Source organism: Rhinopithecus bieti, unplaced genomic scaffold (assembly GCF_001698545.2).
Source record: "Rhinopithecus bieti isolate Rb0 unplaced genomic scaffold, ASM169854v2 scaffold_10088, whole genome shotgun sequence".
NCBI classification, from domain to species: Eukaryota; Metazoa; Chordata; class Mammalia; order Primates; family Cercopithecidae; genus Rhinopithecus; species Rhinopithecus bieti.
Genome location: NW_016806409.1, coordinates 1,166,829 through 1,183,186, shown reverse-complemented (window position 1 = coordinate 1,183,186; position 16,358 = coordinate 1,166,829). Strand labels below are relative to the sequence as shown.

Below are 16,358 nucleotides of genomic sequence, written 5' to 3'. Positions count from 1 at the left end.
ACTCAGTCTCAAAAAAAAAAAAAGAAAAAAAAAAAAGAAAGAAAGAAAAGAAAATTACCTGCTGGGAGGCCGAGCGCGGTGGCTCGTGCCTGGTAATCCCAGGCCTTTCGGAGGCTGAGACAGACAGATCACCTGAGGTCAGGAGTTTGAGACCAGCCTGGCCAACATGGTGAAACTCCGTCTCTACTAAAAATACAAAAAAATTAGCTGGGCGTGTTGGCAGGTACCTGCAATCCCAGCTACTCAGGAGGTCAAGGCAGGAGAATTACTTGAACTCAGGAAGCAGAAGTTGCAGTGAGCCAAGATCATGCCACTGCACTCCAGCCTGGGTGACAAGAGCAAGACTCTGTTTCAAAAACAAACAAAAAACGGAAAAGAGAAAGACAATTACCTGCTGGCACAGTTTTAGATTGACAGCTTTAGATTGAAACTTTCAAATTTTTATTTTGAAGGTTACAGAGGATAAAATTTCTGGTTAATTGTGAATGTTGGTATTTTAAAATAAAGCTGTTAAAATCCTCATTTAAACTTGCAGGGAAGTCTATGTACCACTTGATTTGATTTCCCCTTGTCTTTTGAAAAAAAAAAAAAAAAAAGAACCACTTTTAACCATCGAAATTCTTTTTCCTTTTTTTTTTTTTCTGAGATGGGATCTTGCTGTGTTGCTCAAGCTGGAGTGCAGTGGCAGTCACCAGTTACTGCAACCTTGACCTACTGAGCTCAATCCTCCCACCTCAGCTGCCAAAGTAGCTAAGACTACAGGTGTCTGTCACACATATGGCTGATTGTTCTTTTTATTTTTAGTAGAGACAAGGTCTTGCTATGTTGCCCAGGCTGACTCCTGGTCTCAAGTGATCATCCCATCTCAGCCTCCAAAAGTGCTGGGATTAGAGGTGTGAGCCACCATGCTTGGCCCTTTTTCCTTCTTGAACTCATATTTCCACTTTGTTTCCTCACAAAAGTTTTTTCTAATGTAATAGTTTTTGGTTTTTTTTGAGACAGGGTCTCCGTCTGTCACCCAGGCTGGAGTGCAGTGGCGGGATCACAGCTCACTGCAGTCTTGACCTCTTGGGCTCAAGCAATACTCCCACCTTAGCTTCCCCAGTAGCTGGGACTGCAGGTTTTCACCACCATGCTCGGCCAATTTTTTATTTTTTTTTTCAAGTGAAAACAAAATTATTAGATAAGTAATGGAATAAAGAATGGCTACACCATAGGCACAACACCCCTGAGGGCTGCTGGTTGGCTATTTTTATGGTTCTTTCTTTTTTTCTGAGACAGAGTCTGTCTCACTGTGTCACTAGGCTGGAGTGCAGTGGTGCAGTCTTGGCTCACTGCAGCCTCTACCTCCCAGGATCAAATGCTTCTCAAGCCTCAGCCTCCTGAGTAGCTGGGATTACAGGTGCACGCCACCATGCCTGGCTAATTTTTGTTTTGTTTTTCTTTGAGACAGAGTCTTGCTCTGTCACCCAGGCTGGAGTGCAGTGGCACGATCTCGGCTCACTATAACCTCCGCCTCCTGGGTTCAAGCGATTCTTCTGCCTCAGCCTCCCGAGTAGCTGGGACTACAGGCGTGCACCACCACCATGCCCGGCTAATTTTTGTATGTTTCGTAGAGATGGGGTTTCACCATATTGACCAGGCAGGTCTCAAACTCCTGACCTCGTGATCCGCCCTCCTTGGCCTGCCAAAGTGCTGGGATTACAGGCGGGAGCCACTGCGTCTGGCCTAATTTTTGTATTTTTAGTAGATATGGGCTTTCGCCATATTGGCCAGGCAGGCTGGTTTCAAACTCCTGGCCTCAAGTGATCTGCCCACATCAGCCTCCCAGAGTGCTGGGATTCCAGCTAATTTTTTTTTTCTTTTTTTTTGTAGAGACAGAGTCTCACTGTGTTGCCCAGGCTGGTCTTGAACTCCTGGGCCCAGGTGATCCTCCTGCCTTGACTTCCCAAAGTGCTGAGATTATGTGCGTGAGACACTGTGCCTGACCATGTAATAATACATTTTATGCCTGAAAGCCTTTGGTTTATCATCCTATTTCTCTGCAACAAAAATACATACAAAATTAAAACTTTTAAAATTGTGTTATCATGAGGATTAAATGTTTCTTTTGATTGAGTTGTCACAATTATAAAATACACAATTGATAAAAACAACATAAACAAAGCTTTATTTGAATATTTCTCTTAATAAGCTGAATGGGCCGGGCATGGTGGCTCATGCTTGTAATCTCAACACTTTGGGAGGCCAAGGCAGGCAGATTGCCTGAGCTCAGGTGTTTGAGACTAGCCAGGGGCCAGGCGCTGTGGCTCACACCTGTAATCCCAGCACTTTGGGAGGCCAAGGTGGGTGGATCACAAGGTTAGGAGTTCAAGACCGGCCTGACCAACATGGTGAAGCCCCGTCTCTACTACAGATACAAAAGTTAGGCGGGTGTGGTGGCGTGTGCCTGTAATCCCAGCTATTGGGGAGGCTGAGGCAGGAGAATCATTTGAACCCGGGAGGCGGAGGTTGCAGTGAGCCGAGATCGCGCCACTGCATTCCAGCCTGGGCGACAGGGTGAGACTGCGTCTCAAAAAAAAAAAAAGAAAAAAAAGAGAGAGAGAATAGCCAGGGCAACACAGCAAAACCTCATCTCTACAAAAAATTTTTAAAAATTAGCCGGGCATGTTGGTGCATGCCTGTAGTCCAAGCTACTTGGGAGGCTGAAGTGGGAGAATCACCTGAGCCCAGGAGGGTTGAAACTTCACTGAGCTGTGATCACACCACTGCATTCCAGCCTAGACAATGGAGTGAGACTCTGTCTCCAAAAAAATAAGGTGGGTGGAGCTTTTTTAAACTCACGTGTCTATCCATGTTTATTTGTATATTTACTAGAGTGAGCAGAGTGCTTTTTTTTTCTTTGGCTGTAACCATTGAAAAAGTTTCTTCATGTAAATTAAATACACAGGAGTTGAAGGCGTTTTGTTTCAGCAATATCACTCAGTTCTTTGAACACCTTCTGAATTATGGGCTGAAAAATCACATTGTATTATTAATAATCTGTCAGTCCCCAGTTCTTTTAGGTCCTCCTTTAACTTTCTTGAAGACCAAGGTTTAGAAACCACCTGACTCATGCAAGGGTTTGTTCCTTAGTCACTGTAGGCAGTCACTTTCTTAGCATGAATACTGACCTTTTGAATTGCCCTTTCTGGTGCCTAGGGGATTTTCACCCTGTGGGACCATGCACCTCAGTATGATTCAGCATGGGTGGGTGGTTATGCCTTTCTCTGAAACATGGGAGGTGGGTGAGTGTGAAGGAGGAGCTGGGTAGGAAAGCCAGTGGGAATTGAGTTGGAAATTTATGACCCTGAAACTCTGCCTTTGTGCCCCTTGGAAAATCTTCATGCTTCCCCTAGGTGTTCCCATTCTCCTGTGTGTAGGCCACCTGGCACTACTGTGGGCAAACATAGAGCTTCTTTTCTTTTTTTTTTTTTTGAGACGGAATCTTGCTCTGTCGCACAGGCTGGAATGCAATGGCACGACCTTGGCTCACTGCAACCTCCACCTCCTGGGTTCAAGCAGTTCTCCTGCCTCAGCCTCCCGAGTAGCTGGGACCACAGGCACACACCACCACACCTGGCTAATTTTTGTATTTTTAGTAGAGATGGAGTTTCACCATATTGGCCAGGCTGGTCTTGAACTCCTGACCTTGTGATCCATCCTCCTCGGCCTCCCAAAGTGCTGGGATTACAGGCGTGAGCCACCGCGCCGGGCCAGAATTTCTTTTAACTTCCATTTCCTTACCTTGAGAAAGTGCTGCTCTTACACTCTAGTTCCTTCCTGCTGGGAAACTCAGCTTCCTAGGCACTCTCTCCCACAGTTTCCTCGTCTTTTACTCAATATATTGTCAGTCCAGGAATGTGGAGGTGGGAAGTAATGTGGAAAGGTTTTGTGATTCTCATTTTAAAATATGATGTTGCCTGGCACAGTGGCTCATGCCTGTAATCGTAGCACTTTGGGAGGCTGAGGCGAGTGGATCACTTGAGGTCAGGAGTTCAAAACCAGCCTGGCCAACATGGTGAAACCCCGTCTCTACTAAAAACACAAAAACAAATTAGCCGGGTGTGGTGGCAGGTGCCTGTAATCCCAGCTACTCGGGAGGCTAAGGCAGGTAGAGGTTGAACCCAGGAGGTAGAGGTTACAGTGAGCCGAAATCAAGCCACTGCCTTCCAGCCTGGGCAACAGAGCGAGACTCCGTCTAAAAAAACAAAACAAAAGTTAATGTTGAGTTCCAGCTTGCCCATGAGCTGAATATTTTGCTGCATGGTTTATGTATTAATTCAACAAGTATCTTTTTTTTTTGAGACAGAGTCTTGCTCTGTTTCCCAGGCTGGAGTGCAGTGGTACAATCTCTGCTCACTGCAGCCTTCCCCTCCTGGGTTTAAGTGATTCTCCTGCCTCAGCTTCTCGAGTAGCTGGAACTACAGGCACACGCCACTACACCTGGCTAATTTTTGTATATTTAATAGAGACGGGATTTTACCATGTTGGCCAGGATGGTCTTGAACTCCTGAACTCAAGTGATCCACCAGCCTCGGCCTCCCAAAGTGCTGGGATTACAGGCGTGAGCCACCACGCCTGGCTAACAAGTATCTTTTAAGGGCCTACTTGTCAGGCCCTGTTTTCAGCACCTTGGATACAGCTGTACCCAGATTCAGAGAGAGGCAGATTGCAAGAAATAAACACAAAGCCAGGTAATGTGTTGGGTGGTGACACATTGGTCAGCGCTGTGAAGAAAAGTGGGACAGTAAGGAGACTAGAGGGTAAAGCAGGGGTGCTGTTTTATATATTTGGGGACAGTTTCTCTGTAGGGTCCCCAGTTCCCCTGCTTTCTGTCCGTGTCCTGACCGTGCTGTGATCCAGCTAGCTGCAGGGTTGAATCCAAACTGGGTCCTTGAACATTCCCAGGCACCTCGATACCTAGAAAAAGGTACCTATAGATATATAGATACCTAGATAAAACTATCTAGGTTGTTCCCCAAAACACCCTGAGCCAAATTGCTTAAACCTTCATATAAACTCCACGCCCTGACCCCCTCGCTGTCGACATACCTAGGTAGAGCACCTCATTTCTCTCGCTGTCCATGGACAGCGTTGGTGCAGCCCACTCTGTAAGGAAGTTCCCCTAATGAATGCTTATAAATGCTTTGGACTGATCACCCTGGTGTTTAGTGGTTCTTTCTTTAGAATCCTAACCGGCCCTCTCTTGGGACAGTTTAGGGCATTCCCTTGTGGGAACTCTTCTGCCACAGCTTGCTTTTATTTATGTATGTATTTATTTAGAGACGGAGTCTCTCTGTCTCCCAGGCTAGAGTGCAGTGGCGTGATCTTGGCTTACTGCAACCTCTGCCTTCTAGGTTCAAATGATAGTCCTGCCTCAGCCTCCTGACTAGCTGGGACTACAGGCACGTGCCACACCTGGCTAATTTTTGTATTTTTAGTAGAGACAGGATTTCACTATGTTGGCCAGGCTGGTCCCAAACTCCTGACCTCAGGTGATCCGCCCGCCTCAGCCGCCCAAAGTGCTGGCATTACAGGTGTGAGCCACTGCACCCGGCCACTTGCCACAACTTTTAAGCGGATTCCAGCCCGTTCCAGACAGGGGTTGGGTTCAGCGGGACAGGACCTGACAGTCTCTGATGAGGGAAGACTGGGCAGAGAGGGGAGTGAATGGGGCAGTCCTCTGGGGAAGAGCCTTGTCTGGGACTGTGGGAACATTGAGACCCAGGCCTGAGGGCAGTGATCTGGGGGAGTGGTTGGAGATGCCGCGAGGACAGAGCTGCGTCTTTCTTGAAGCTCCTGTAGGACTCTCCATGGACTTGGCTTGTACCCACTGAGATGGGAACTGTTAGAGGGCTGTGAGCAGAGGCCTGACATGATGCGACTTGCATTTCAAAGGGTCACACTAGCTGCTTTGTTAGGAACAGACTACTGGGGAGCAAAGGTGCAGCAGGAAATGGCTCAGAGGCTGCTGCAGGGATTCAGCAGCGAGATGGTGGCGCTCATGCACCAGAGGGCTTCTGGGTGGGCTGTGCCGGTGGGAAGTAGCGCTGGCTGGGCACTGCGGGTTGGATGAAGGGTATGAGAGAGGCCAAGAGTACTCCAAAGCTTTTGGCCTATACAAGTGGAAGGAGGGAGGTGCTCTTTAGGGAAATAGTGTTATGAGAAAAACCCAGAATAGTACAGAAAAACATTCCCCCAAATCGGGAGGGAGCCGAGAGACCAAAGAATGATTCGAACAATTCCAGCGTGGCGAGTAGGTGAGCGTATTAGGACTTAAATGCATGGCACTCCTCAGTGGCAGCAGGACAGCTCTGGGCATCCTGTGCCGCCTCCCATCTCCAGGCTGCCTTTAAGCTAATTTTCTAGCTCTTTGCCTCCTGTGTGTGTGATGAGACTGTTTTCCTTGGTATGTGCCCAGCTATGCCCTAGGATGTTTGGGTTCTCAGGGACACCTGCTTCTCGGCTGGGCACCATGGCCTTGAATTACCTTGAATTCAAGGTTCAGCCTTGAACCCAGCCTGCAGGGTTCAAACAGCGCACATACACCCATAAGTAACCCATCACACTACAAATGGAGTAGACTGCAGTGACTGTGACATGTCACACAGTGAGTTGGGGAAGATGAGGTGACTGTGACCTATGTCACCTCATTTAATCCTGACACGACCCCATGAGTAGTCATTACAAATCTTTTTTTCTTTTTTTTTTGAGACAGAGTCTCACTCTGTCACCCAGGCTGGAGTACAGTGGCACAATCTCAGCTCACTGCAACCTCTGCCTCCCAGGTTCAAGCGCAAATCCTATTTTATACTCAAGGAAAGAGAAGCTCAGAATGCGGAAATAAATTGCCTATAGCCATACAGCTAGTTAAGGGACACAGCTAATCCCAACTAAGGTCCCTTTGATTCTGAACCCTCTGAGAATGTGCAGTCGCTGTGATCCTTTTTTTGCATAAATGGCAATAAAGTGGCCGGGCGCGGTGGCTCAAGCCTGTAATCCCGGCACTTTGGGAGGCCGAGACAGGCGGATCACGAGGTCAGGAGATCGAGACCATCCTGGCTAACATGGTGAAACTCCGTCTCTACTAAAAAATACAAAAAACTAGCCGGGCGAGGTGGCGGGCGCCTGTAGTCCCAGCTACTCGGGAGGCTGAGGCAGGAGAATGGCGTAAACCCGGGAGGCGGAGCTTGCAGTGAGCTGAGATCCGGCCACTGCACTCCAGTCCGGGAGACAGAGTGAGACTCCGTCTCAAAATAAATACATACATAAATACAAGGCAATAAAGTAGTCCAGTCCAAACAGCCTCCCTGCCCATTCATGAAAGCTGGAGTGCTGGTTTGTGCCTGGACAGTGCTCAAGTAGAGAAGAGAGACCTGTCCCCTCCCTGCCCTTGGTGTTGGCAAAGGGAGCAGGGAGGAGGCAGAGGGAGGCAGATGCCAGCTCCTTTCTTTGTGGCTCTCTCCAGGTAACTGGCAGCCTGGAGGAGGTGGTGGCTTAATGGGCCTAGCCCATGAAGAGAACTTGGACCTGAAAGTTTAAACAACAACCTCTCACCAATAATGAAAGATTAGGAGTAGGGAAGCCGTATATAAAAATAGCACTTAATAGTTAACTGGCAAACAATTTATTTTTGCAACTACTGGTTCCTCGAGAAATAATTGGGTCCCAAGGCAGGGAATGACTCGTTTTCATGAATGATTATATTGATCATTGGTGCAAAACAGATACACCCCCTTAGGAAAGCAGTTCTCTCTGGCTGGTCAGGCGGACCCAGTGTGAAATCCTGAGAGGCGGCAAGGGGAGGAGGACAGGGGCTGCAAACGAAGGGAGCCAGGTCCTGGCCTGAGACACGCAGGAGTGGGACTGTTGAATGGGAGATGAGAAGCAACAGAATTTGCCTCCAGCATAACTCCTGAGCTCTCCCAAAGGAAGAAGGTGACAGAGCAAGACCCTGTCTCAAAGAAGAGAAAAACAAAGTCACATGAACAGAAATAAAAGTCTAAAGCATGACGAGTCCAAAGGAGGGAAAGCAAATGGAACGCCGAGAGATGGCAGGGGCCTCCTTTGCGTTGGGGATTGAATGAGGCTGCTCCGAGGGCATGTGACTTGCTCCCATGCTGCTTCAGGTCCTGGCTCAGACAATGATGTGCCTGTCGCTCTTTTTTTTTTTTTTTCTGAAGTCAGGGTCTTGTTCTGCACCCAGGCTGGAGTGTAATGTTACAGTCATGGCTTACTGCAGCCTCCAACTCCTGGGCTCAAGCAGTTCTCCCACCTCAGCCTCTCGAGTAGCTGGGACTACAGACACATGCCATCATGCCCAGCTAATTTTTTTCTTTTTTTTAAGAGACAAGATCTTGCTTTGTTGCCCAGGCTGGCCTCTAACTCCTGGGCTCAAGTGATCCTCCCACCTTGGCCTCCCAAAGTGCTATGATTGCAGGTGTGAGCCACCATGCACGGCCCACCACTGCTCTTGATACCCTTACCCACTTACCACCACCACATTTACTGGTACTGTGAGTTTATTGTTTTACCCATTCCCCCCACTCTCTCCCACCTCCCCCACTCCTTCCCGTGCCTGGTGTCTGATTGGTTGACACAGTCAGTACAGGGTGACTGAAGAGGAGTTAGCCCTGAGGTGAGTCTGGCAGAGGGAACACCGCCATAGAGGCTTTGGGGTCCAAAAAGAGCCCGCATGTTCAGGGACAGAAGGAAGATCAGTGTGACAGGCACCAGGCATGGACAGGGAGTGAATGAGGGAGTCATACAGGGCCTGGAGACCCCTGTAAAGGGCCAGGAGGAGGCGTGAGAAGGCAGTGAAGGTTTTAGATGGGAGTGACATGATCAGATGACTCCTTTAAACCATGACCCTGGCTACCTTGGGGAGAAGCCAGGCAGGGACCAGGTCATGAGGCTACTGGAGTGGTCTGGGCACAGGTGCTGGTGGCTTAGGCTAACAGAGTGGGCCTGGTGGGATTAGAACTTGGCCAGACCTCCCAGAGCAGTAGGGCTTTATTTAGCCCATTAATTTTTCCCTAAGAGAAACACTGCCAGGGGAGATTCTAAGACCATTCTCTGAATGTACTTACTCTTCTCGGGGCTACTGGGCCCAAGAAGTAAAAACTGAGAGGCAATCTGGAGACACCTGATGCAGAAGAGCCCACCATTTATGGAGCACAATAGAATCTGATCGTCATTTCACAGGCCTTAGAGCTTCACTGCAGATTTGGGGCGCAGGCACCGGCTCTAACCCAAACTCCTTGCCCTTTTCTTTGCACCCTGCTGCCTTTCACTGACATGGAGAATGAGGAAAAGAAAGGATAGGGTGTGGCTTCCCTGGGATCCGAGGCCTGCTTTTCCTTCTGGCTCCTCCTTGGCTGATGAATCCCATACCTGGGATTGGTTCCAGAATCCAGCTTCCATTTCTCCTGCACCGGGCTTTGGCTCCTTCTCTGTTACTGTGGCTTGGTGTTGTCCTTCCTCTTCCAGCCAAGCCAGCTCTGTGAACAGCTTTTGGTGTTGAGGAGGAAGATTCCCAGCCGCCAACAGTAATGTCATCCCTTGGTTTGGCAGGGGAGCTTTTTTTTTTTTTTTTTTTTTTGAGATGGAGTTTCGCTCTTGTTGCCCAGGCTGGAGTGCAGTGGCGCAATCTCAGCTGACCGCGACCACCACCTCCTGGGTTCAAGCGATTCCCCTGCCTCAGCCTCCTGAATAGTTGGGATTACAGGCATGCACCACCATGCCTGGCTAATTTTGTATTTTCAAATTTTGTATAATCAAAGTGCTGGGATTACAGGCATGAGCCGCCGTACCCAGCCTTTTTTTTTTTTTTTTTTTTGAGATGGAGTCTCATTCTGTTGCCCAGGTTGGAGTCCAGAGTGGCATGATCTTGGCTCATTGCAACCTCTGCTTCCCGGGTTCAAGCAATTCTCCTGCTTCAGCCTCCCTAATAGCTGGGATTACAGGCATGTGCCACCACACCTAGCTAATTTTGGTATTTTTAGTAGAGACAGGGTTTCGCCATGTTGGCCAGGCTGGTCTCGAACTCCTGGTCTCAAGTGATCCACCCACCTTGGCCTCCCAAAGTGCTGAGATTACAGGCCACCGCGCCCAGCCCCAGGGGAGCATTTATTGACCGCTCCCAGGAGAGCTCTGAACCACTGAAGGGGAGGAAGAAATCACCAGTGTGACTCCCAGCCTCCCCGGGGAGCCGCGCCGTTCTTGGCACTGAAAGTCCAGCCCCTCTCACTCACAAGTGTGGGGACTGAGGCTCAGAGGAGGGAAGGCACCCGGGGCTCACCTGTTTCTTGTATGGAGTCCTTACCACCCTGGGCCAGGCTGGAGAGAAGACTTCCTGCAGTCACACGGGTAGTTTTATCACAGAATTCAGAGACGAGGACCCAGGACTTTCTACTTCCAGTCCACAGCCTTTCATTTTAGCCCTGGTTCTAGGCCTAACTGATTCAGATTCAGTGGGCTGGGGTAGATGGAACCTGGGTGTCTGTATCTTTTGTAAGTTTCACATTAAATTCAGATTATAGCCAGGTTTAGCACTTGCTGTGAGGAATGTACTGCCTCTGTGTAAGCGGCAATGGAATGTAGGAAGCCAAATCGGATTCTGAAGAATGATGACTTGACCAGAGCAGGAAGAGGGTCATGAACACAGGTGATCAAAGGTGGTCATTTGTTCATGTGGGCTTGACAGGGAGCTGCCGGCAGGTCTAGGTGGGACTTGGAGGGCGCTGGGTACCTAAGCCTCCATTTCCTCCTTGCTGAGCTTTGGGAGGATCGTGGGCTGCAGCTTCCTCCCTGGCAGATCCCCGCAGATCTGTGCGCAGCCAAGTGAGTGGGAAGGCACTCATACAGCAGGCCCGGGGCCAGCACCACGTGACCATTCCTGCTCACCTGTCAGCGCTCTGTTCTTAGACGTTTTCATCTGGTACTGTCTAGCTCTCCAGTTTTCCCAAGGGGCAAGACTTGTATTTTCCTCTGGTTATCCAAGAGGTCCCTGGCACCGTTCCTGCAGAGCACAGAGGAGCTCAGTGGATGGTTAGTGAAGGAATGAGCTACAGAGGGGCTCGTTGGACAGGAACAGCTGTCACTTGTCGAGGTACTTAAAGTTGGGGACCCGGAGCCTCCCTGGGCGTGTGCTCCTTCATCCCCTTGGCCTTCCTGATAGAGGCCAAACAGCTGTTGGTCTGTTTCTACAGATGCTCAGTCAAGGCACTGAGAAGGGAAGATACTCATTAGGTAACCCAGGAGGCTGGAATTTACATCTGTGCTCTGGCCATTGTCCACACATCCCCTCAACCCCCATTCTGCAGGAAGAAAACAGTATGATAATCAAGAAATTATTTATCTTTGGCTCTGAATTGATTTGCCTACAAACAGATTCATCTTCCTTACTTTGTCTAATTAGTCTAAAGGTAAATTAATTTTTCATTCCTTGAGTACTTTAAAAGCAGGGGTCTAGACTAGAGGTTAGGAGCCCTGAATTCCATCTAGCCTTTGCTAATAGCTGTTGATGGGAAGTTCCCTCCCTTCTCTGGTCCTCAGTCTCCACTGCTGTAAAAGAAGAGTTAGAATTTATCCTGAGCCCTCTTACACATCAGAACTGCCTAGGCAGACGGATCACCTGAGGTCAGGAATTCGAGCCAGCCAGGCCAACATGGTGAAACCTCGTCTCTTAAAAATACAAAAAAGCCAGCCAGGCATAGTGGCGCATGCCTGTAATCCTAGCTATTCGGGAGGCTGAGGCAGGACAATCTCTTGAACCCAAGAGGCAGAGGTTGCAGTGAGCCCAGATTGCACCGCCAACCTGGGGACCAGAGAGAGACTCTTGTCTCAAGAAAAGAAAAAAAAAAAAAAGAACTGCCCAGGCAGCTCCATCCCCAGAGATTCTGATTTAATAGGTATCAGGAGGGACCTGGGCATCTGTGTACAGGGGGATGGATGGTCTTCCAGCTCCTTCAGCTGAACCTGGCAAGGTTGGATGACCTAGTAACTGTCGCTTGCTTGCAGAGACGAGATATCAGGGCCCTGTGGAAACCTGGCCCTTGCCTGTTCACTAGTCCTGGCCTAGTCTGAAGTCCCATTCCCATTCCTCCAGACTGGGCTTTGGTGGAGAGAAACAGACTGTCATTACTTTAGGGACAACAGTAGGGTGGGGATTAAAAAAACTCTTGCCGGCCAGGCACGGTGGCTCACGCCTGTAATCCCAGCACTTTGGGAGGCCGAGGCGGGTGGATCACAAGGTCAGGAGATCGAGACCATCCTGGCTAATCTGGTGAAACCCTGTCTCTACTAAAAATACAAAAAAAATTGCTGAGCGTGGTGGCGGTGCCTGTAGTCCCAGCTAGTCGGGAGGTTGAGGCAGGAGAATGGCATGAACCCGGGAGGCAGAGCTTGCAATGAACTGAGATTGCGCCACTGTGCTCCAACCTGGGCGACAGAGCAAGACTCCGTCTAAAAAAAAAAAGGCTCTTGAGGCTGGACATGGTGGTTCACGGCTGTAATCCCAGTACTTTGGGAGGCTGAGGTGGGTGGATCACCTGAGGTCAGGAGTTCGAGACCAGCCATGGCCAACATGGTGAAACCCCATCTCTACTAAAAATAGAAAAACTAACTGGGCATGGTGGTGGCTGCCTGTAATCCCAACTGCTTGGGAGTCTGAGGCAGGAGAACCGCTTGTACCCGAGAGGCAGAGGTTGCAGTGAGCTGAGATGCACCGTTGCACTCCAATGTGGGCAACAACAAGAGTGAAATTCCATCTCAAAAAAAAAAAAGTTCTTTCTAGATTTTCTGTTTGAAAACTTCAGCTGAGTGGCTGACATTTTGTTTGTTTGTTTTGTTTGTTTGTTTTACAACTGAACCCTGTCCTTTTTGTGACCTGGAGGGAGATCACCAGCCTCAGAGAGATTGAGGAGAAATTATTGTTTTTAATAGAGAGAGAGAGCCTTGCTATGTTGCCCGGGCTGGCCTCGAACTCCTGGTCTCAAGCAATCCTCCTGCCTCAGCCTCCCAAAGCACTGGGATTACAGGCGTGAGCACCGTGCATGGTCTAGAAATGATTGTTAAATAGTTGAATGATGTAGCTAGGTCTGTCCCTTTGGATGATGACTCCGTGGTGGATAGTTTCCTCTCTCCACCTCTGGTTTTCCGGGGTGAAAATGAGCAGTGGCAGATTTCAGTTTCTAGGTTGGTCCCCTGCTGCCCCAAGCCAGGCACCAACTCAGCCACATCCAAGCAGCTGCCTCCCCTATCATTTGGTGCGTCCTCACGGGAGGCAAACTCATTTCAGTGTAAGCTCAAGCAAAGTATAATTAGGACAGTAAATCTGCTGCTTAACAGCAACAAAAAAAGTCCTATGACAGATTTCACAGTCCTGGAGAAGTGATTTGAGGCTGAAGGAAGGGTGGGAGAGACCTGGCCTTTGATTTAATTGCTTCCAGCCTGGGAACAAAGTCCACGACATGGTAACCTCATTTACTCCAGAAAATGCACCATGACTTTTTAAAAGTCTATGGTGTGATAGTCTGAGGTTGGAGGAATAAGGACATGATTTCATGAAAGTCTTTTTTTTTTTCTTTCTATGCCTTACAAACCTCTGCCTCCTGAGTTCAAGCAGTTCTCCTGCCTCAGCCTCTCGAGTAGCTGGGATTACAGGCACCTGCCACCACACCCAGCTAATTTTTCTATGTTTAGTAGAGATGAGGTTTCACCATGTTACCCAGGCTGGTCTCAAACTCCTGAGCTCAAGCGATCGCCCACTGTAACTGTAACTCCTACTTTTCACCCTGTATCACTATCCTCACTTCCATTTTTGGAACATTTAGCATTTGTCAAGCAACATTCCATGGACTGCAGATGCATTTTCTTTTTCTTTTTTTTTCTCTGAGACAGAGTCTCGCTCTGTCACCCAGGCTGGAGTGCAGGGGCGTGATCTCGGCTCACTGCAACCTCCACCTCCCAGGTTCAAGCGATTCTCGTGCCTCAGGCTCTTAAGTAGCTGGGATTACAGGCGCCCACTACCATGCCCAGCTAATTTTTGTATTTTTAGTCGAGATGGGGTTTCACCATCTTGGCCAGGCTGGTCTTGAACTCCTGACCTCAGGTGATCCACCCACTGTGGCCTCCCAAAGTGCTGGGATTACAGGCGTGAGCCACCGTGCCCAGCCTGCATATGCATTTTCTCATTCAGTCTGCACAACAGCCCTATGAGGCAGTCTTTATTTTTTTTGAGAAGGAGTCTCTGTCACCCAGGCTGGAGCGCAGGGGAGTGATATTGGCTCACTGCAACCTCCGCCTCCCAGGTTCAAGCGATTCTCCTGCCTCAGCCTCCCAAGTAGCTGGGATTACAGGTGCGTGCCACCACAGTCAGCTAATTTTTGTATTTTTAGTAGAGATGGGGTTTCGCCATGTTGGCCAGGCTGGTCTCAAACTCCTGACCTCAGGTAATCTGCCCGCCTTGGCCTCCCAAAGTGCTGGGATTACAGACTTGAGCTACCACTCTGAGCCATTTTTTTTTTTTTTTTTTTTAACGGAGTCTCGCTCTGTCACCCAGGCTTGAGTGCAAGGGTGAGATCTCTGCTTACTGCAACCTCTGCCTCCTGAGTTCAAGCAGTTCTCCTGCCTCAGCCTCTCGAGTAGCTGGGATTACAGGCACCTGCCACCACACCCAGCTAATTTTTCTATGTTTAGTAGAGATGAGGTTTCACCACGTTACCCAGGCTGGTCTCAAACTCCTGAGCTCAAGCGATCACCCATCTCGGCCTCCCAAAGTGTTGGGATTACAGGCTTGAGCCCCTGTGCCTGGCTTTTTTTCTTTCTTTCTTTTTTTTTTTTTTGAGACAGAGTCTTGCTCTGTTGCCCAGGCTGGAGTGCAATGGCGTGATCTCGGCTTACTGCAACCTCCACCTCCTGGGTTCAAGCGATTCTCCTGCATCAGCCTCCCGAGCAGCTGGGACTACAGGCGCGTGCCACCACACCTGGTTAACTTTTTGTATTTTTAGTAGAGACGGGGTTTCACCATGTTAGCCAGGATGGTCTCCATCTCCTGACCTCGTGATCTGCCTGCCTCAGCCTCCTGAAGTGCTGGGATTACAGGCGTGAGCCACCGCGCCCAGCCAAGGCAGTCTTATGATCCATAAAACCTCATTTTATGGATGAGAAAACTGAGGTTCAGGGAGGCAAGCGGCTTGCCTGGGGTTGCAGCACATGTGAGTGGAGGAGCTGGGTATGAAGAAGCCATGCCCCAACCTTTGTGCTGTGCTGCTGCTGCTTGGTTTGAGGGAGCCACGAACCACGATGCCAGCTCAAAGTCACACCCCCAGCATCACCCAGCCTCCTGGTCTTTCCCTCACATTCCTTCTTGGCAAGACTGGTACTTTTCTAAACCTCAGTCTTAGTGGCTGCCGAGCCACTGCTTGCAGCTCAGTTCCCCATCTAGGCCACTTCTTGGTTGAAGAAGAGGATTGTGCGTCTCCACCTAGACCAGCCACCCAGGCAGTCCTTGTGCTGGCATTGAAGGGGAAGTGATCCATGGGACCTTCTGTGGGGAGGAGGCTTTGGAGCAAAAGAGGACCCAAGCACCTGGACTCTCTTTGTGGTCTCTCCTGCAACTTCTGTGGATGGCTGCAGGCAGGCCATTTCTTCCCTTTGAGCCTCAGTCTCCTAGACTAGAAAGTAAAGGTCAGGGGGACCTGTGGATATCTGAAGAGTGCCATGGGTCCATCACAGAGAGAGACAGGTGTCTCCTTCCTCTAGGAAGTTGACTTCCAACAAGTTCCCACCTTGTGCAGAAAGCATGCTGCCTAACAGCATCCGAACTTGCCCTGCCTGTTCAGCATTTTGATTGCTGAATTTATACTGTTCGTTTGCCTTTTTTTTTTTTTTTTTTTTTTTGAGAAGGAATCTGGCTCTGTCACCCGGGCTAGAGTGCAGTGGCAGGATCTCAGCTTACTGCAACCTCCACCTCCGAGGTTCAAGCGATCCTCTTGCCTCAGCCTTCTGAGTAACTGGAATTCTAGGTGCACGCCACCACACCCAGCTAATTTTTGTATTTTTGTATTTTTTGGTTTTTTTGAGGCGGAGTCTCGCTCAGTCGCCCAGGCTGGAGTGCAGTGGCTCAATCTCAGCTCACTGCAAGCTCCACCTCCTGGGTTCACGCCATTCTCCTGACTCAGCCTCTCGAGTAGCTGGGACTACAGGTGCCTGCCACTACGCCCGGCTAATTTATTAATAAAAATAATTTTTTTTGGCCGGGCGCGGTGGCTCAAGCCTGTAATCCCAGCACTTTGGGAGGCTGAGGCGGGCGG

The 16,358-nt window shown here is 49.4% G+C and overlaps 1 protein-coding gene across 2 annotated transcripts in view; it reads left to right on the top strand.

The window, feature by feature from the left end:
- The window catches only part of DCAKD (dephospho-CoA kinase domain containing), a 30,821-nt gene that overhangs the window by 2,244 nt on the left and 12,219 nt on the right, over positions 1–16,358 (top strand). The gene's annotated exons all lie outside the window — the stretch shown is intronic.